The sequence below is a fragment of the Lipotes vexillifer genome, unplaced genomic scaffold (genome assembly GCF_000442215.2).
Source record: "Lipotes vexillifer unplaced genomic scaffold, Lipotes_vexillifer_v1.1 scaffold131, whole genome shotgun sequence".
NCBI classification, from domain to species: Eukaryota; Metazoa; Chordata; class Mammalia; order Artiodactyla; family Lipotidae; genus Lipotes; species Lipotes vexillifer.
In genome coordinates this window covers 2,260,253-2,275,194 of record NW_006782866.1, presented here as the reverse complement: position 1 = coordinate 2,275,194, position 14,942 = coordinate 2,260,253, and the positions used below count along the sequence as shown (strand labels likewise).

Sequence of the window (14,942 nt, the reverse complement as noted above, 5' to 3'; positions counted from 1 at the left end):
GTGCAGTGGTTAAGAATCCGCCTCCCAAGGCAGGGGACTCAGGTTCAAGCCCTGGTCTGGGAAGATCCTACATGCTGTGGAGCAACTAAGCCCATGCACCACAACTACTGAGCCTGCGCTCTAGAGCCCGCGAGCCACAACTACTGAAGCCCACACGCCTAAAGTCTGTGCTCCACAACAAGAGGAGCCACCGCAATGAGAAGCCTGCGCACCGCAACAAAGAATAGCCCTTGCTCACCACAACTACAGAAAGCCCGCATGCAGCAATGAAGACCCAACGCAGCCAAAAATTAATTAATTAACTAATTAATTTTTTTAAAAAATAATAATTTTTTTTAAATCTTTAAAAAAAAATTTATCTTCCATGTCATCTGAGTCCCAAAAAGAGAGAAGAAAGAGGGTAAGACTGAAAAAGTCCTCTAAGAAACAAAAACTTGCAACTTCTCAAACTTGGCAAAACACACAAACTTACAGATTCCAGAAGCTAAGTGAATCCTACACAGCATAAGCCCAAAGCAATCCATACCAAGACAGTTCACAGTTAAACTTCTGAAAACTGAAGACAAAGAAAATGTAATGAAAACAGCAAGAGAGAAATGATGCTTTAACTATAGGGGAAAAACAAATCAAATGATAGATTTCTTGTCTGAAACAAAAGAGGGGTGAAGAAAGTGGCACTGAAGTCCACATCTGATCATGTGTTTCTGTATCTGTTTTTCTCTTGTTCATGACTCTTGGCATGCCTGGAATCTGGAGATTGAATGTCAGATATTGCATAACAAAAACTGTAGAAGCTGTGACTGATATTATCTTTTTCAATAGAAGATTTTCTTTAGCTTCTGGTAGGCAACAGGAGCTAATCCAATCAGAGATTAAGCTAATTTGAAGCCAATTTTCAATCATATTAAAACTTATCAACACGCACCCCAATGTTCATAGCAGCATTATTTACAAGAGCCAAGATATGGAAGCAACCTCAGTGTCTATCAAGAGATAAATGAATAAAGAAGATGTGTGTGTATACACACACACACACACACACACACACACACACACACAATGGAATACTACTCAACCATAAAAAAGAATGAAATTTTGCCATTTGCAGCAACATGGATGAACTTAGAGGGTATTATGCTAAGTGAAGTGAGTCAGACAGGAAGACAAATACTGTATGATAACACTTATATGTGGAATCTAAAAAATAAAACAAACTAGTGAATATAACAAAAAAGAAGCAGACTCACAGATATAGAAAACAAATTAGTGGTTACCAGTGGGGAGAGGGAAAGGGGAGGGGTAACACAGGGGTATGGAATTAAGAGGCACAACTATTATGTATAAAATAAGCTACAACGATATATTGTACAACACAGGGAATATAGCCAATATTTTATAATAACTATAAATGGAGTATAACCTTTAAAAATTATGAATCACTATATTGTACACCTGTGATGTAACATTATACATCAACTATACTTCAATTAAAAAAAAAAAAAAGACCTGGTCTCCTTCTCTGGTTCACCCTTACTGTTAGCATACAGTTATTTAGAGATCTCAACGGAAAGCCTCAGATATCTACCAGAACTCCCCTTTTTAGTACCATGAGACTGCTGAAAATTCTGCTTAGCTTCTCAACCTCTTAGTAGTCACCTTCAGCTCAACTCTTCTGCCTATTGGCTTGTGCAGTTTACTAATCTGCAACAAATTCTGGTGGAAACATGGTTCAGACTTTTGGCTCACTTCTCTATGCTTATATTCTCTTCACCATCTTGGTCAATCAAGCTCTAGATGTCTTGGTAACCCTGAACTCCAACCTCTCCACCCCTGTAAGACGGCCAAAAGGTCTCCTCAGTTTCTGTTTCTTAGCAACCACTATATGTTCAACTCTCCTGCCTCTTCGTGGTATCATCTACAAAGTGAAAACTCCCCGAGAGATTATTTATGTGCCTTTTCCCATTGGTAAAATTCAAAATCCAAAAATAAAAACTCTTGGCAAAGTAAGAACAAAAAATGAACTTCCCTACTTTGTTAAAACCTATCAGAAACCAATGGTAAACATTATACCTATGAATAAAGTAACATGCATTCTCATGTACGTTAAGAACAAGTTAATAATGTGCAAAATCACATGTACTATTCAACACAGTACTGGAAGGCTTACCCAATGCAATAAATTAAGGAAAAAAATATACTAATGCTAAAAAGGAAAAGACTCCCCAAAAGTCATTATTTACATATAACGTGAATACCTATCCTTATAAAACTCAAAGGGAATATAAAACTCATAAAGACAGATCCCTGTCCTTGTAGAAATTACATTCTAGATTCGGGGAGAGGGTAAGGAAGATAGGTAATAACAACAAACATAATAAATAGGTAAATTATCAAATCTGCTAGAAGGTGACATGTAAAGTAAAATAAAGGAGGGAAAGGGGAAATCAGAACTGGGAACAGATGGACTACAGTTTTTTTAAAAAAATCAGAATCACTCCGTCCCAGACGAAACAGAAATAAAAATTACCTAGGAATAAAGAATTCTGTGGAATATGAGTAAGGTCTTCTAGTAGAAAACTAAGCTTCCAAAAGAACAAAACTTTTGAGTTTGAATGGAGAAACAGTCATATACCTAATAAAAATATTAATTTTCCTCAAATTAATATATAAATCCAGATAATATCCTAGCAGAACTTTTCATGCCTCTTACGAAGTATATTAATAACGTAGAGAAAAGACATGTATATGCATATACATATATATTTAAATAACAAAGAGAATTATGAAAAACAACAAACCAGTTTTATTTATCCTACCAGATATCAAAAGTAAAAAAAAAGAAAGAAAAAGAAAAAAAAAGTCAGAGGATAAAATACCTAAACATGAAAACTTAATCTCAAGTTATTGTTGTTTAATGGGTATAAAGTTGCAGTTTTGCAAGATGAAAAAGTTCTAGAGATCAGTTGCACAAGGTGAATGTACTTAATACTACTCAATTGTACACTTAAAAATGGTTAAGATTACAATTTTTATGTTATGTGTTCTTTATAATTAAAAAAATGTAAGTGAATATTTTTATGCCTCTAGGCAAAGAAACCTTTCTCACATAAACTAAAAAGTACACATAAGTCATAAAGGAAAAGACTGATTGATCTGACTGGTATAATTTCTGTATACCAAAGGACAATATAAGCAAAATGAAAGACTAGTAAAAACGTAAGAGAAAATATTTGGCATCATAAAAACAGGAAAAAAAAAAAAAAGGATGAGAAATCAAAAGACCTAAAGAAATTCTACAAATCAATAAGAAAAACGTTCAACCAACAGGAAAAGAAACAAAGCATACTGTGAATAGGCAATTCCCGTTAGAAAAAATACAAATAACCCTAAAAAATAAAACATAGGAAAAAAAAACCTTACTAGTAATTAGTGAATTAAATATTAAAGACTAAGAAGACATTTTCCAAAAAATTTGAAAGCTAGACGGTAACAGTTCACAGTGTATGAAATGATACTCTCAAAAATTTAATGATAAAGGTATAGACTGAAACAACACTTCTGGAAGACAATCTGGCAATATCTTCCAAATCAAAACTGCATGTATCGGGACTTCCCTGGCTGTCCAGTGGTTGGGACCTCGCCTTCCAATGTAAGGGGTGCAGGTTTGATCCCTGGTTTGGGGGGCTAAGATCCTACATGCCTTGTGGCCAAAAAACCAAAACATAAAACAGAAGCAATACTGTAACAAATTCAATAAAGACTTTAAAAATGGTCCACATCAAAAAAAAATCTTTAAAAAAATTGCATGTATCATCACCCTATATATGTGCCTCCTTATAGAAAATGACAACACTTTCTGTAAAACAGTCTTAACAAAAAGAAATCAAACCTGAATCACATCAAGCCTCCATACCTAACTAAAAATTTACAGAAAATGCAGAGAACAAAAAACAAGTTAAACAATGCAATGGGATGCAATAAGCAAGAGCTAGAGTATGGAAAAAAATCTGCAGGGCAAACCACCCAGTCTCTTCAATCAATATACTGCAAAATTTTAAAAAGAGAGACAGGAAGGGAAGGATGGGAGGAAGGAGGGAGGGTAGAAGAAAGGAAGCTGGAGACAGAGAAAGAAAGGGGAATCAAGGAGATGGAGTGAAAGAAAGAGAGAAGGGATGAGAGAAAGAGAGGGAGGGAGAAAAAGAGGAAAAATAGTTTGAAAGACTTTTTTTTAAAAGGTATATCAACCAATCAAACTGTAAACCTCATCTGGATCCTAATTCAAACAAGTAAAAAAATATGGGAAAAAATGTTTCTGACATTAAAACAGTTTAAAATTTGAACACTGACTGAATATTTAATGATACTAAAGAATTATTGTTGGGCTTTCCTGGTGGCGCAGTGGTTAAGAATCCACCTGCCAATGCAGGGGACACGGGTTCAAGCCCTGGTCTGGGAAGATCCCACATGCCGCTGAGCAACTAAGCCTGTGCGCCACAACTACTGAGCCTGCGCTCTAGAGCCCGTGCTCCACAACAAGCGAAGCCACCACAATGAGAAGCCTGCGCACCACATCGAAGAGTAGCCCCCACTCTCTACAACTAGAGAAAGCCCATACGCAGCAAAGAAGATCCAACACAGCCAATAAGTAAATAATTAAATAAATAATTTTTAAAAAAAGAATTATTGTTAATTTTCAAGTGTGATAATAGTGTTTTTCTCTAAAAAAAACAGACCTTATATTTTCCAGAAACACATGAAATATTTGCAGATCAAATGACACGATGTCTCAATTTGTTTCAAAAATGTGAGAAGGGATAAAGTAAGTGAGAGTACAGATAAAACAAGATTGATCATGGGATGATAACTGTTGAAGGCGAGTAGAAGTTCACTCTTCTATTTTGTCTACTTGAAAATTTCCCTATAAAACATTTAAACTGCATATACCATATGGTTCAGCAATTCCACTTCTTTTTATCTTAAAGGAACTATCATGCAGGTACGTGAGAAAGTACATACAGGACACTCCTAACTCCACCGTTTGTAGTTTTAAAAAATTATAAACAATCTGCGGTAAAAACCCTGAGGGCCCAAATAAAACTGGTACAGCTATCGTACAAAACACAATGCAGAAACTGAAAATAACAACAACAAAACACAGATCTAAACATGCTGGAGAGTGAAAAAATCATACTGCCAAAATATATAAATATACCCCTTACAAAAAATAATCCATACAATACTATATATTTCCTACAAATATGTGTGTATATATGTATACTTACATATATAAATCAGTGTATATGTGTAGATATATGTATGTAAGTACATAAATATAACTGGACTGAAAATATGTGAAAAGATAGACACCAAATATTAACCACGGAGAGAACAGGAAAGAACCAGGACTGTAGAAATGCTCAAAATGGACTTTAGTTTCACCAATCTTGTTAGCATTTCAAAAAGGAGAATTACTTCTGTGGGTAAAACTTATGTTTAAAAAAAGAACATTAATTCACATTTTTGCTGTCTCTTTGCGAATCAATAAATCTTTTCTGACTTTTGTACAGAACCAGAACCAAGATATATCTCCTAGAAAATTAACTATAAAACATACCCTTCTCTAAATCAAGAACTTATAGACAAGAATGTAATCAATCTGGGAAAAAAATATTAGGTTCAACCACACAAAACTGCCAACATTCTAACATTTTTGCCTTCAAAAAATGGCAATTTCATGAGTTTGACATAATAGATTTTCTTATAGCAACACTAGCATTGCAGGAAATTCATTATATTTATATATACTCTACTCCCGAAAATTTGTATGAAAACTAAAATGTGTGAAAAGATAAAAGGGGGATACTATTAAGTTTTCCAAAAACATGTATGTCCCTAATTTCACCTAACCTGTTTTCAACAATGTAATTACGTTTCCACATTTTCTTAAAAATCTGTTCTCTTACTTCACACACAATATTGGATTAATATTCTTTAATCCAATAAGCACTGACTGAAACCGAAGATTTGTAATTTTCATCTTGGTCTTAACTAATATTCAATTTATAAGCATACTTATCATTCTCAGCTGAATTTCTTTAATCTTCTACTAATTTTTACAAAATAAGAGCAAATATAATAATATACCAAGAACTGCCTAAGTAATTTTTTTTAAGATGGTAACACTTTTGAAACCAAAGTATTGGATAGACACAACTAGGCAAAATCATGTTAGTTGGTAACTGAGTCTCATTTATTCATATGAAAAGCAGAGTATAATGTACAAAAATATAGGTTGTATTAAAAAAGTCAAAAGGAGTGCTTGTAATTATAATTATTCTTATCATCACAAGATCCTAATACCAAAAATAGACTTCAGGAATTGGGTTTTACCAAAATTTGTGGGAAAGATGCAAGAAATGTCTTATTTTCTATACTTCCTCTTAGATCTTCAATCTATCTCCCATCAATGCATTCTCCACACTGAAGATCAAAGAGATTTCATAAACCTCTCTTTTAAAATGTCTTGATCAGGTCATTTCCCTGCTTAAAATCCATTAAGTCCTACAAGGACTAAATGATGTGGTTACTCTCCATTCTTCAGTTGTACCATTTTTGCTATTTTTGCCATTGTTCTCTGTGTTCCAGGTATGCATTCTTTTTTCTTTTTACTTTAGCTTCACTTTTTAAAAATTACATTTTGTAAACTATCATACAATAAAAGAAACTTTTTTGCATGTACAGTTCTATGAGTTTTAGCAATACATATAGAGTCATGTAACCACCACCACAACCACAATACAGAAAGTTCCATCACCCCAAAAGAAACTTCATCCAGTTGTCACATGAATCAGTAATTTATTCCTGGGCTTCCCTGGTGGCGCAGTGGTTAAGAACCCACCTGCCACTGCAGGGGACATGGGTTCGAGCCCTGGTCCAGAAGATCCCACATGCCGCAGAGCAACTAAGCCCATGCGCCACAACTACTGAGCCTGCGCTCTAGAGCCCGTGAGCCACAACTACTGAGCCTGCATGCCACATCTACTGAAGCCTGCATGCCTAGAGCCTGTGCTCCACAACAACAGAAGCCACCACAATGAGAAACCCGCGCATTGCAACGAAGAGGAGCCCCCCCGCTCACCGCAACTAGAGAAAACCTGAATGCAGCAACTAAGACCCAATGCAGCCAAAAATAAATAAAATAAATAAATTTAAAAATAATAATAATAATTTATTCCTTTTTGTTGCTGAATAGTAATCTACTGTATGGATGTACCATCATTTATCTATTTACCCATCAGAAAAACATCAGGTTGTTTCTAGTTTGGGGTGATTATGAATAGAACTGCTATGAAGATTTGTGTAGTGATTTTTATATGAAATTAAGTTTTTGTCCTCTAGAGTAAGTACCCAGAGGGGGGTTGCTGGGTTATATGGTACTGTATGTTTAACTCCATAAAAAAGTACCAAACTGTTTTCCAAAGTGTAAAAAAAAAAATCATTAAGGTTAACACCACCACGCCACCAGTGATAATAACGTTGATACTGTACTCTGCGATATAATGTAAAGAAAGGGGTCCTTCACCTCTTGTAGTATTCTTCCCAAAACACTACAGCCTAAGTGTAATCATCAGAAAAACATCAGACAAACCCAACTGAGGGACATTCTACAAAATACCAGACCAGTACTATTCAAAAGTGTCAGAGCTATCAAAAAGAAGGAAAGACTAACAAATTTCACCCTGTACTACCTTTGCAACTTTTCTGCAAATTCCAAATTTTCTTTTTTTAAAAGAAATGATTTTGATTTTAAAAGAAAATGATTTTTAAAACAAATGATGATTTTGAACATCTTTTCATGTATTTATTTATCAACCTTATATCCTCTTTAACGGAATGTCTATGTCTTTTGCCCATTTTTAAACTCAGTTATTTCTTTACTCTTGAGTTTTGAGAGTTCTTTATATATTCTTAACATAAGTACTTTATTGGATATGTGATAGTCAAACATTTACTCCCACTTTGTAGCTTGTATTTTTATTCTCTTAACAGTGTCTTTCACAGAGCAAAAAGCTTATAATTTCTATGAAGTCCAATTTATCAATGTTTTTCCTTTAATGGGTCATGCTTTTGGTGTCATATCTAAGAATTCTTTGGCTAAACTCAAGTCACAAATATTCTCCCTTATGCCTTCTTCCAAGAACTTAACAGTTTCACAGTTTACATTTAGATCTATGATGCATTTTGAATTAATTGTTATATAAAGGTGTGAAGTATAAATCAAGATTCTTTTTTGCATATGAATGCAAAGCCAACACCATTTACTAAAAAGGTCACTGTTTCTCTCCTGAATTGCTTTTGCAACTTTGTCAAAAATCAACTGGCCAAAGCTCTGTCCAGCCCCTTGGATCCGTTTTCATTGCTTCCACCGTGAGGTCGCTCATCAGACCCCAGCAGCCAAAATGGTGAAGCAGATTGAGAGAAAGTATGCTTTTCAGGAGGCCTTGAACAATGCAGGAGAGAAACTCCTAGTAGTCAACTTCTCAGCCACACGGTGCGGGACTTGCGAAATGATCAAGCCTTTCTTTCATTCTCTCTCTGAAAAGTATTCCAACATGGTGTTCCTCAAAGTAGATGTGGATGACTGTCAGGATGTTGCTTCAGAGTGTGAAGTCAAATGCATGGCAACCTTCCAGTTTTTTAAAAAGGAACAGAAAGTGGGTGAATTTTCTGGCACCAATAAGGAAAACCTTGAAGCCACCATTAATGAATTAACCTCATCATGTTTTCTGAAGACATGACCAGTAAACAGCCATTGGCTGTTTAAAACCTGTAATTTTTTAATTTACAAAAAGGAAAGGTCAAGTATAAACACTATATACCTAACTGCCATCTGATAAGTGACAATAAAATATTAACTCTACCCTTTTAAACAAAAACCATCAACTGACCATATTTCTGTGGATCCTATTTCTGGACTGTCTACTCTGTTCCAATGATCTATGCATCTATCCCTTTGCCGATACCACACCATTTTTATTTCTGTACTGACATTCTTTTAGTACCTCCAATATGCTCCTTCATTACTTCAAGAACTTCAGATACGCTGGTTCTGTCTTCCTGCACATTCTTCCGCTCTCACCTAGTAACTCCTAACTCATCTTTCAGAATTTTAGCTTAAATGTCACTTTCTCAGGAAAAACTCTGCATCATGAAAGTCAGAGAGGTTTTAGGAGAAAGCAGAAAAAAATCAAGATGCGTCGGTCCAACAGGGCAGCAGTCCCCAACCTTTTTGGCACCAGGGACTGGTTTTGTGGAAGACAATTTTTCCATGGATGGTGGGGGTGATGGTTCAGGCGGTAATGCAAGTGACGGGGAGCGGCAGACAAAGCTTCCCTCGCTCACGCGCCCCACCACTCACCTCCTGCTGTGCGGCCTCATTTCTAACAGGTACCAGTCTGCAGCCCGGAGGTTGGGGACCCCTGAAATAGGGCATCCAGTTACCAACTCAGCAAGAGTCAGAAACTACCAATGACTTTAAGAAGTTATTAGGATTTCCTAAGCTTTGTCACACCTCTGTGTTTATTTCTGTCATGACCAGCACCCCTTCTCTACCTCTTACTCCTTCTACCTTTCCCGTAAAGCTTAGCTGTAAAATCCTAAAAGCAAAAAAGGGAAAGTGGGGCTTCCCTGGTGGCGCAGTGGTTGAGAGTCCGCCTGCCGATGCAGGGGACACATGTTCGTGCCCCGGTCCGGGAAGATCCCACATGCCGCGAAGCGGCTGGGCCCGCGGGCCATGGCCGCTGAGCCTGCGCGTCCGGAGCCTGTGCTCCGCAACGGGAGAGGCCACAACAGTGAGAGGCCCGCGTACTGCAAAAAACAAAACTGAAAAAAAAAAAAAAAAAAAAAAAAAAAAAAAAAGGGAAAGTGTACTTATCATGCTGGCAAGTAAGGGGGAGCTGCCAATACATCACTCCACTTCTGCCCTGGATAAGTGTTGGAGATAGAAAAGAGTCTCTAAGGAACAGAAGAAAGTGGATGAATTACCTAGGACCTAGACAAGGAGAAAACTAATCTAGGTTTAACAACAAAAAGGTCCATCCCCCAACAAAAAAGCTAAGACAGTCATGAGGAAGACGCTGATCTTTGTATTAAGTAATTACAATTTAGAGAACTAGTTAGGAAAGGAAGGTTAAGACTTCTTTTAAAGAATCTCTTCCCTTAAAATGCCAAGTAGTTGACAGTAATGATTTCAAAATACTATAATCAGAAAAAAGAAAAGCAAAGTTAACTAATATTTTCTGAGCATTGTTATATGCCAGGGACTGAGATGGATATTTTATGTATGTGTTCTCATGTAGTCTTTATAAAAAATCTGTGAAGTAGGTATTATTATTTCTACTTTATAGAGAAAGAAATTGAGTTTATACAGCTAGATTGGTTCTATTTCCTCTTTGTTCTTATTCTCGTAACTTGTTTTTATAACTATATTCATGAAAAAATAAAGCAATATACAAAAAGATCTCAACTTAAATGAGAAAAGACAATTAACAGACACCAGTTCTGAGATGACAAACATGTCTGAATTATCTAAAGAGGGTTTTAAAGCAGCTATCAGTAAAACGAACCAAAATGCAATTACAAACACTACTGAAACATGGGAAAACAGAAAGTCACAGCAAAGAAACAGAAGACATAGAGAAGAATCAATGGAAATTTTAGAACTGAAAAATACAATAGCCAAAATTAAATTCAACGGATGGTCTGAACAGCAGAATGTCGATAACAAAAGAAAGAGTCGATCTTAAAGAAAGTGAACTTAAAGATCGATCAATAGAAATCATCCAGTCTGAAAAAGAGAAAAAAAATAGATTGAAAAAAATAATGGAGCCTCAGGGACCTGTGGAACAATTACATAAGATCCAACATTCACATCACATCATCAAAATCCCAGAAGAAGAGGAGAAAAAATGTGAGCTGAAAACTTATTTGAAGAAATAATGGATGACAGTTTTTCAAATTTGGTGAAAATCATAAACTAACAAATTCAAGAAGCTGAGCAAACTGCAAACAGGTTAAACCCAAAGAAATCCAAACACACACACATTATAATAAAGTTTCTCAAACTAAACACAAAGAAAAAAATCCTGTAAGCAGCCAGAGAAAAACAATGCATTACCTACAGGGGAATTTCTCATCAGAAAACCATGGAGGCCAGCTGTACCAATTCCAAAACAATGCATGAGTACTTCATTCCCTACTTTATTACAGTTATTCAATAAGTACAAAAAGGTTATTCACTATTGTTTCAGTTAATTACCCAGGAGGTTGAACTCTTTTCCTTACGTTTGTTTACTCTATGTAAACTCTATTTTGACCTAATGGACACGACTTTATCAATGTACTTACTGGAATCTTAGTGTTGTAAATATTTTTTAAATATTCATAGTTATTTTAGATAGGATTTAAGGTCAAATTTGTAAATATTTTGCATTTTGTTATTTTTCTTTTTAATTTTGTGCTGTTTTTCTCATATAGATGTACTTAATTTTTTAGTCAATTTTTGAGTCTTCTTACTTTGGGTTACTATTTGCATAGTTTCACTAGTTTTCCAGTTTTTAAAAAGTTAACCATACATTTGTATACACACAGGTTCAACACTAATTTTTCTAACTGCTACCTGATCACCTCAAAATTAATGAAATAATTCTACCACTTGACAGACTTTACGCTTGCTATTGTATACTAAATTCCCAAATCATATTTTCTCAATTCTAAAAATGCTTTTCTTAAAATAATATTTTTAGGTTTCTGAAACTAGGAGAAGTATCAGAATTAATGTCCAAAAAAGGTACCAGTAGTTAAGCAAAAGAGTAATTTGTGATGTATGTAACTGCTTGCCCATGTGTAAACCTATGGGAAATACCTTCCCATAGAAGGTATCTGTTTATCCAAATATCACCACAGCTGAATTTACTGCACAGATAAACTCACAAGCCTTTGAATTTTAAGTTAAATCTGAAAGCCTAACTGTTGCTTGAAAATGTTTTCAGAAAGCACTGAAATAAAAAGCTATTGTGATGCAAAAATTGTCTGTTGCGAGACAAGCAAGAGCAATTAAAGGCAGTAGAAATTACCCAGTCCCTCAAAATAGATCACAGAATTAGCAGAGCTGGGAGACACTGGTGTGACCAATTTACATTTTACAAAGTACTATTACCCAAGGGCTGGATATCTGTCAAAAGTTTCCAGCTGACTCAAAAAAGAAGTTATTTAATTCACAGTTTATAGAAAAACTGAAACCATGAATTTAGCCAACAAAGAAAAGCAGTTAAATTCCAAACATTTCCCATATGACTCAAAACTACACTGACAATCATAATGTATAGAAGAGCAGCAACAGGTGAGGAAAATCAGAATGTCAGTATGAAAAAGGATTAGACTCACTCTTGTATTACGATTCCAAAGAAGATGGTATAGAAACTGTATGGATAAATGTATGCTTCTGTCAGTTAATTTCTAAGAAGGATTTTTAAAATAAATTTAATGTTTCTTCTTTCTTTAAAGTATATTCAATCAATAGTATATATCACAATTAATAGTCTTAGAATTGAGAAAATGCACTGTGTGTATATATGTGTGAATATATTTGTCTATGTCTATTCAGTTACTTATTTGCTCATTCATTTCTGGGTAAAGGAAAGCAAGAACAGAGAAGCAGGAACAAAACTAAAGATAATAATGAATAAAGATCAAACCCTTCCAAGATCCTAAAGGTTACTGTGATGCAGAAAAACACATGATGAAGTAAATACAACCCAGTGAAAAATGACAACCAGATAGATAACTAGCAAATAACATAGCCAAAAAAAACCTGATAAAATTAAAGGTAACAGCAAATTGAAATAGCTGAGAAAAAGTAAGTAAAAATAGGTCTTAATTCAGTTGAAAGTAAGAGTATTAAGAACTTATTAAAACTATGTAGTACCTAACCAAGATTCAGAATACTATAATTCTTGATCAACCACCCTACCACTGCAGTACGTTCCAGAGAATGAAAGTGAGAAGGGATGTACCAGGCAAAATTGCCTGTTTATTATTATCAAAGGGTTTGGACCATAGGCAACTAGGGACTCCTCTGCCTCAGTTACAGTTAAGCCTAACACCTGAAACACTGAGAACAAGCCAAATGATTTCTTGGCTTCTTTTATTTAGGTCCACATCTTAACCCACAGAAAAGAAGGAAAAGATAATCGAGTACTTCTACAAACAGCCATGATGGAGTAACAGGGATCTGATTAATCCTTCTGGTTATACAACCAAACTGGATAAAATAAACAACAGCTTTCAGATATTGGACAACAGTCAAAGCAGCAGTGGGATCCCTGAGAAAAGGGGGAAAAAATTAGGTGAGACCTCCAACTGCCTCACTTTACACCCTTGCAGTTTCCAGGATGCAGGGTAGAGAGGGAGGACTTCAACAGAGCCTGGCAGTCTCAGAGAGTTGAGGAGACAGACTGACAATGTTCAGGGAAGCCAAAGCAGCCAGAATTTGGTTAAAGCGTACCAGAGAGAAGGGACCTGCAGACACAGAGCTCTGGAAATCTGTAGAGGCCTCCCCTCAAGTCTTTTGACAGGTCATCTGCGACAGGAAACTACGTAACGTTGGGGAAAGGACCAATGAAAAACAAATAGGTCAAAGAAGTCCCAAAACTCATACAAGGGTAGAGATAATTTGTATTCCCACCAAGTAGAGTGAAAAGACCTCATAATGATAGGGATAGAATAGGATAGTTATACGGGTAGTTGTAGAAGTCCCACTAAGGGACTATAGATAGAGAGGGAAACCTAGGAAACTTTGGGAGACCACTGTTAAGTTAATGATCGCTCAAGAAAGCTATTGGAATGTGGTGGAATGAAGCAGGCTTGCTTAACTATAAAGCCATAAATAAAAGCACAAGATATGCCCCAGGCCATTAGGTGGAAGAAAAATGTCACCACCCTTCTACTGACTTGAATAAGTGCTGTGATAATCCTAGTTTGACCTCATAGGGTCAGACACTCTCCTGACTGATATAAAGGAGGAACTAGTGATGTAAGCCCCACGTCTACTGGAAGAAGGCAGTCTTTTCCCCCACCCCCTTTCCTTTGACTATAAAATTGTAGCCCACTTAATCCTCAGGGCAGAGCTCCCTTGCCTGCCCGCTTGCACCTCTTACAAGCGTCCTATATTAATAAATCTACTTCTTGCCTATCACTTTGCCTCTCGCGGAATTCCTTCAGCGCTGAGACATAAGGAACCTGAGCCTCAGTAAGTCCAGACACCAGGTGAGTTACTCTAATTAAAAGATTGTGGGTTGGAGTCCCAAACAGAGTTTTGGCCTAGTTCAAGTCCCGGCCGCATGCGTTCAAATCCCGGCCGCATGCGTTCAAGTCCCGGTCTGAGTTACACGGTTTTAATAATACATGAAACATTAAGTAAAGTCCTCAAAAAGTAGCAACTCTAAATTAGCTCAAGGAAATAAGGATGCCCAGGACCCACACTACCAAAGCTTCCTCAAAACAAAGTGAATCTCAAAAAAACATCAAAGTGATTTCAAAAAGTTTAACTGCATGCCAAATTTAGACCAACATTATTTAAAGGAATACAACAAAATCCAACACCCAACAAAAGAGCAACATAAAATTCACAATAACATCCAATGAAAATTTACAAGGCATATAACCTAGAAGGAAAACATGACCTACAACCAAGAGACTAAGAGATCAATAAAAACAGACACAGAACTGATAGACGGAACTTAGCAGACAAAGATATTAAAAGAACTACTATAAATATGCTCAACATGCTCAAGAAGGCAGAGAAAGACATAGCGATGTTAAGGTGAGAAGGGCAAGATTTTTTTTTTAAGCCCAAATGAAACTTCTACAAATAAAAAACACAA

The 14,942-nt window shown here is 35.9% G+C and overlaps 1 protein-coding gene and 1 pseudogene across 1 annotated transcript in view; one reads left to right on the top strand and one right to left on the bottom strand.

Annotated features, from left to right (window-relative positions):
* The window catches only part of NCOA1 (nuclear receptor coactivator 1), a 199,118-nt gene that overhangs the window by 173,001 nt on the left and 11,175 nt on the right, over positions 1–14,942 (bottom strand). The window lies entirely within an intron of this gene.
* Positions 8,460–8,798, top strand: LOC103079210 (thioredoxin pseudogene; annotated as a pseudogene).